The 7773-nt window shown below is 40.1% G+C and overlaps 1 pseudogene across 1 annotated transcript; it reads left to right on the plus strand.

The window, feature by feature from the left end:
• Positions 1-1222: 1222 nt before the first annotated feature.
• Positions 1223-2335, plus strand: LOC311606943 (mortality factor 4-like protein 1; annotated as a pseudogene). Its single transcript has 2 exons — positions 1223-1333; positions 1628-2335. The product of its transcript is annotated as a mortality factor 4-like protein 1 (transcript).
• Positions 2336-7773: the final 5438 nt, after the last annotated feature.

Genomic DNA, 7773 nt, shown 5'->3' on the forward strand with positions numbered 1-7773 from the left:
GCTGTCTTGGAGAACTGGCACTATTTTTCTAGTTTTTTTTTTTTTTAAATAGAGTTTGTCTTTGTAGCGCTGGATGTTCTGAAACTCCGTGGAGCAAGCTGGCCTCAAACTCAGAGATCTGCCTGTTTCTGTCTGCCCCTGGATTGCTGAAAGTAAAGGTGTGCCCCATCACTACCTGGCTGAGAACTGGCACTTTTATCCCTCTTTGTGTCTCCTTACAAAGCACAGTGACATACTCATTAATAAGAAATTTTCACACCACTTAAAACCCATCCTTTCCTGTGGCACTGGCTCATTTCCTGCCAGTGGCACAGCTAAGCTCAGCTATTCTCTACGCAGAGTACTTGAGAATCACAGGTGCATCCCTGTTACACCAACCTGGCTACATATACATAGTAATAACCTGGTGAGAGAGAGACAGGGACAGGACAGAAGGAGAGAGGGAGGGAAGGGAGGAGGGAGAGAGAGAGGTTGTTAAGTATATGTGGCCTTCAGTTGTTATATTTTCTACTTTTATTCTCAGTAGCTTATTTCAGAACTAGTGATATATTTTTGTTCACTTAAACTTGTTCTGTTTAGTGTTTTGAGACAGGGCTTCTCTGTTTTAGCCCTAGTTGTCCTGGACTTGCTTTGTAGACCAGGCTGGCCTTGAACTCCCAGTGATCTGGCTGCCTCTGTCTCCCAAGTGGTGAGATTAAAGGCGTGTGCTACCACTGTGCAGCTTCGCTTTAAGTTTCAAAATTGGAGGCAAGGAGAAATTTTGCAATCGTTAATATAACTATTCCATGATTTGGTTATGAGAAACTTGTTCTGAGTACAATTCCTGAGTATTCAATGTTACATGTTTTCTTCCTTTACTCTGTTCATAACAAAACTGTTACCAACCAAGCAATCAAGAAATGTAGTAGCAGCAAGGTGCGGTGGCGCACGCCTTTCATCCCAGGACTCAGGGAGACAGAGGCAGGCAGATATCTGTGAGTTTGAGGCCAACCTGGTCTACAAATGGAGCCCAAGACAGTCAAGGATATGCAGAGAGACCCTGTGTGAAAATAAGAGGAGAAGGAAGAGGAAGGGGAGGAGGAGGAGGGGAAACGGGGGTGGGGGGGCAGGAGAAAGGGAGGGAAGAGGAAGGGAGAGAGAGAGTAGAGGGGAGGGATGAGTAGAGTGTGTGGCTCTAGTCTGGGGTGGTGGGAGGAGGAGGAGTCAGTGAGTCCCATAAATGATGCCCAAGCAGGGCCTGAAGGCTAAATTCCAGGAGGGCAGGGCGGGAGCGTGCTGTGCTTTCATGGGCCTCTTCCTGATGAAGCAGTGTCTGTGTAATGGTTGCCATAGAGTGAGATACTTTATCGATTACGGTGGTTGGAATAAAAATTGGAAGGAGCTGGGTTCGGAGGCGCATGCCTTTAATCCCAGCACTCGGGAGGCAGAGGCAGGTAGATCTCTGTGAGTTCGAGACCAGCCTGGTCTACAATGCAAGTCCAGGACAGCCAAGGCTACATGGCGAGACTCTGTCTTGCAAATCAAATAAATAAATAAATAAATAAATAAATAAATAAATAAATAAAAATAAAAATAAGTGGGATGATTGGGTCCTGGAAAGCAGAGTACTCAAATACATTGACATCAGTTTGCAGAAATAGCAAGAACTTCAAAAGGCCAAAAAGGAACAATTGAGACGGGTGCCGGAGGAAAAAACACATTTGGTGTCTACAACAGAAAAACTGTTAAAGCTAAAACAAAAAAGAACAAGCAGAAGACTCCTGGAAATGGCGATGGTGGCAGGACCAGTGAGACGCCTCAGCCTCCTGGGGAGAAAAGAGCCCAGGTAGATCTGACAGCTGAAAATGAAGAAAGACTCGTGAACAGAGTTGAAAGGAAAGTAAGGATCGCTGAAGAGCTGGAGCCATGGCTTGTGGATGACTGGGACTTGATTACCAGACAAAAGCAGCTTTTCATCTTCCTGCCAAAAAGCATGTAGATTCCACTTTGGAGGATTGTGCAAATTATAAGAAATCTCGAGGAAATACAGATAATAAGGAGTATGCTGTTACTGAGGTTGCGGCAGGGATGCTGGGCACTCTGCCACTCTGCTGAAATTCTTGCAGATCACCCCGATGTATCCCATGTCCCGGGTGTGTGGAGCGCCACATTTATTGAGCTTGTTTGTGTGAATTGAAGCAATGTTAGCTCATACACCTCTGGATGAGAAACACCTTGCTTTATTACTGAAGTATCCACGTGATTTCCTCAACTACCTGGCAAAGAAGTCTGCAACTTTGCTCAGTGCAGTGACTATGATGCGGCTCCTCCTGAGTACCTTCGGAAAGCCCTTTGAGGGGTGTGCGCCCTCTCTCACTTGTGCTTGGATCTCTGTAAACAGTTTGGTTCTCAGTCCTTCTCTTGTACAGATGATGTACTTTGAAGATAGTTAGTGTATAACAGAGTTGAGGTTTGTTTTCTATTTCATTTTAAACAGAAAAAATAAAAGGAGTCATTGTCCCTTTTTTCTTTCTTTTTTCATTTTGAAGTTTCTACCAGTGTCTTGAGTAATGGGCAACACAGACATGCTGTAGAGTGTTTTATTGCATAGTTGACAAGCCTGCTTTTGAATGATGGTAGTTCTGTTCCTTTGATACTACACACTTTTATAATATGTGTTAATGCTCTATGACAAAATGCTCTGATTCCTAGTGGCAAAGGTTCACTCCAGTGTATGTAACTGAACACTCATCCATCTCTGCTTTTATTAAAATGCTGCTAAAAGAGCCCATCCTTTGCAAGTCATCCAAGTTGTTCCTTAGCCATTTTATCTTTGCTCTACTGTTAAAGAATGGTGACCTGTTTTCATGGTTTTTATATTTGTGTTATATGCACATTTTAACATGATAAACACAATGTACCATATAGCTACAGTTCTGTGGAAAAGTCAACCTTGTAGGAGTTGTTTCTCAGATCTTAAATAAATTTTTCTTTAAATTTCAAAAAGAAAATAATGTAAGATCAAATATGAAATATGAAAATATTTTTAAAATATTAGCAAAATCACAAACAGAATTTTATAAGAAAGAAACTTAATTAAAAAATATGTAAAATGTGATTCAAAAACATAAATAAAAATAACTGAGTCAAAAAATATAAGAGCTAACAGGATTCTTTACAAATATTAGTGGGTTTTCATGGACTTTGAGTTAAATATAAGCCATCAGTGTGATGTAAAAAACAGAAAAGTAACATGTAATTCAAAAAGCGAGTATAGGATAGTTGTTAGGACTCAGCACAAAGAAACAGAAATCTGTTGTGCATAAGTTCCATCTATAGTAGTAATTCAACTTTAAGTCCACATTTTAAGAAAAACAATGACAATTTTACCACTTCAGTTTTCTTATAAAAGATATAATTACTATCCAAAGAGAGAAATATGGAAGCATCTTTGAATACTCCCATCTTATTCAATTCTCACATCTAATTAACAGTTTTGATAATAGAGTCACTAACTATTAACTACTCTATCCTAAGCTCTAAGTCCAGTATTTAAAGCTATGACTTTCCGCTGAAGGGCGATTTTACTCCAGCAGACTTTGGGCAAGGTTTAGAGACACTTTGGGCTACTCCAAGTGTGACTGCAATCTAGTAGGCAGAGACTTTGGATGTCACTAACATTCTGCTATTTGCAGGACACAAGCAAAGGGCTGATGGTGATCATCTTGAAAAACTGTGGTGTAAGGCTGGGAGGACAAACAAGTTTTTTGGTTTTTTGTTTGTTTGTTTTTATTTAATTAGTTTATTCGTATTACATTTCCATTGTTATTCCCTCACTTGTATCCACCCATTCCTCATTTCTCCCTCCCTCTCTCCTTCACCCTATTCCCCTTCCCTAGGTCTGTGACAGAAGGGGACCTCCTTCACTACCATATGGTCACAGCCTACCAAGTCTCATCTTGGTAGCCTGCTTATCCTTTCTCTGAGTGCCACCAGGCCTCCCCACCAAGGGGAAGTGGTCAAATATGGGGCACTAGAGTTCATGTCAGAGTCAGTCGCTGCTCTCATACAACTGTGGATAATGTCCTGTCCATTGGCTTGATCTAAATAGGGGTCCAATGTTTATTGCATGTATTGTCCTTGGTTGGTGCAGTAGTTTGTTTTTTGAGGTTTTTTTTTTTTAAGATGTATTTATTATTTATACAGTATTCTGACAGAATGTGTGCCTGCATGCCAGAAGAGGGCAGCAGATCTTGTTATAGAGGGTTGTGAGTGAGTCATTATGTGGTTGCTAGGAATTGAACTCAAGATCTTTGGAAGAACAGACAATTCTCTTAACCTCTGAACTATCTTTCCAGGCCAGACAAACAAGTTTTGTAGTGTGTAAGGCCTCATGTAATTTACAATTGTATAGGTCTACACAGAGAGATATATATGCACAACACAAGTGTGTGTGTACGTGTATTCATATGTACATCAATCTGTTATAGCTCAGCATTTCCTTGTTCCCTGTTCATTTAGATTTTCCCTCTTAGTAAATTTTTTAAAGGTATGAAGTACAATCACTACCCTCAAGCTCTATGCCCTGTGCTCCATCTCTAGAACTTACTCATCGTGGAAAAAATTTGTGAACTTTAACACTTCCACATTTTCTCCCCCGACATCCCCTGGTGATCTCTATTCCAATGGCTAGCCTTTATGATTTTAGCTCTTTTAAAGTCCACAGGTAAGTGAAATCAGTACTTTTCCTTTTTTGAATTTAAATTAGCTTACTAGATAGTGTGTTTCAAATCTATCCATATAACAAATGACAAGCCTTCCTTCCTTTTAAAGGCTAAATATCTCAGTGTATGCATGCACATTTTTAGCTAGTCATCTGCATTGGACATTTATATTGTTTCTGTGCCTCTGCTTTTATGAATAATACTACAGCAAACATGAGTGTTCACAGAGCTCATTGAGAGCCTCATCTCAAACCTTCGCTACATCCGCGTACATCAGATGACTGGCGAGTCAGGAAGCTCTATTACCTGCACCATCACCAACACATGTTAGCAGTTGAGCGGATGTGAATTGATGTCTCTCGAGCATTCCTCTGACATCAATGACACTGAGCAGTTTCACAGACTGTTGGGTTTCCATGTTTTACACAAATGTACATTTAGATTCCTTGTCCATTTTAATTGGGTTAGTGAAAATTCTGCCATTGAGCTCTATGCCTTTCTTACATAGTTCTTACATATTAACCTGTCTAATATGTGACTTTTACATATTACCTCCCAATCTGTATATGTCTTTTCATGCCATTAATTGGTTTCTTTACTATGCATTTTTTTCATTTAACATTTACTTATTTTTTAAATAGTGACAGATATGCCCATGTCACAGTGCATGAGCGGAGGTCAAGGGACAACCAGCAAGAGTCAGTTTTCTCCTTCTGCCATGAGGGTGCTGGGAACTGAACTCACGTCACCAGGCTTGTGGAGTTGGCATGTTATACCCTGAACTTTTCCCCAGCCCAGGATTATTTTATTAATTTCAATTTTGAGTCATTGGTGTAGTGGATAGAAAGTTTTGTCTGTTGACTTTATAATTATGACTTTTAAAACGGGTTCTTCAGTTTTAACAGTATGTGTGTCAGGGGGCATGTCTGTACATATGTGTGTGCATGTGTGTAAGTATGTGCTTGTGACCTTTGCTAATTTCTAAATGTACAATCATGTCTTATGTGCACATAGGTAGCTGCTTTTTCCTTTCCTGTTTGTATACTTTCTGTTTCCCTCCCTCCTTCCCTCTGGCTCAAATCTCAATTGTTATGCTGACTAGAGGTGACTGGTGGCCTCCTTATCCACACTAGACTATAGTTTTCCTCATGTCATGTAACCTGTGAGTTTTCATTTCTGGCCCTTAATATATCTTCTGGTAAGTTTCCTTAGTATCTAACTGATTGAGAGTTTGACCTTTGTCAGGTTTTTTGGGTTTTTGTTTTGTTTTGTTTTGTTGAAGCTATTGAAATACAGTGCTGTCAAGCCTGGAGCTCACTATGTAGATCAGGCTAGCCTCCAACTCACAGAAATCTACCTGTTTCTGCCTCTGCCTCCCAAGTGCTAGGATTAAAGGTACGTGCTGTCACACTGGGCTAACAACTTCAATTTCATCTGTCCTTTAATAATCCCATGCATAAATAATATTCTGGTTACTGTAACCACTACCCTCTCTAATCTCCATCCCACTCCTATAGCCACCTTTCCTCACTTTCAATCGTTCATGTTTCCAGTTTTGCTGTTTTGTTTTCATTTGTTTGAGATTTACAGACCTTAACCAGGATGATCTGTGTGATCATGGGGAGAGCCATCAGTGGGTACACACCTGAAGACAATGTCTGCTCCCTCCTGAATCCATCGGTAACCAATACATCAGCAGGAGGTGATAGGGCTCTGCGGGCACCTTCCCATCCACAGCTTACTACTGCTCAGCCCAGTCTTGCTTAGACCCATGGCAGGTAGTCACTGCTGATACGAGGTAATGACTTCATTGTCTCTGTCGTGGCCTCAGTGCCTACCCCACCATGATACACTTCTTCCAACAAGGCCACACCTCCAAATAGTGTCTCTCCCTGTGGGCCAAGCATTGAAACTCATTAGTCTATGAGGGCAAAGGAGGGCCATGCCTATTCAATCCACCATATAGACCTCGACTTTATACTGTACAATTTGTGTCTAAAATGGATACCTATAAAGGTAAAGGAACTAAGCAAAGAACGTTTGAGTGGAGGGTGCCTTAAGGAAACAGGAATAGCAGAGCATGGATGATATAAAAACAGAGAGGTAGAATTTTAGAGGTGAAAGCAATAGATGGGGATGGGAGATGTGAAAAGGAAGTAGAGTAATGGTTAACCAAAACCAAGGATGCAGAAAAATGCCATAAGAGAATGTATTACCCTTTTACTACCTCTTAAGACAACTAAAAGTATATAAGATGAAAGCTAGGTGGAATGGCACAGGCACTCTGGAAGCAAAGACAGGCAGGTATCTGAGTCTGAGGCCAGTTGTGATCTACAGAGAGAATACCAGGACACCAAGACTACAGAGAAACTGTGTCTCGAAACACAAACAATGTATGTGTGTGACTCTGTGTGTGTGTGTTCTAGAAGTAGCTGATAAGACTATTGCTGAAGACATCACACATTGTATTTATAATATAAGAAGAAGGTGAGCTGGAACTAAGCTGGAAGTTCCCTTCCTGCTGGCTAATAGTGTCAGCAAGTGCTATGCAGGCCACTGGTATATTTTTCTTGATTTAATTTTGATAAAGCATATCTTTTATCAATTGTTCTTTCTAAGTTGCAGAAGCTTATTTAAATAAAATTCATTAAACAACCATTTGTTATAAGTTATCCAATTTGGGGGTCAAACAATTTTTCATTAAAATGTATTTCTTTTAATTTCCAGAGCATCATCACAGATACTTACTTCTGCTATTCATCAAGGGCTGAGGCACCAATACATTCTCAAAAAAAAAAAAAAAACCACCACATACTCAAGCCAATGTTTACTTAAGTGTTTATAAGTAATTAAAGCAGTTGGCATATAAAATAATGAGTTTAATTTTGACACTTTCTATGCATTGTCATTAAACTTTGTTCATATTCTCAATGCTCCTAATTCTCCCGTCACCTCCTCTGGCCTCACACTGGCCCTTTTGCTCTCTGAAAACAGTCCCACTCTTGCTTTCCTGTTGTATGCACATATATAATATTTAATATATATTTATATTCATAAAGTACATGAATCA

Source organism: Acomys minous (assembly GCF_964271855.1).
Source record: "Acomys minous genome assembly, chromosome: 1".
Taxonomy (NCBI): Eukaryota; Metazoa; Chordata; class Mammalia; order Rodentia; family Muridae; genus Acomys; species Acomys minous.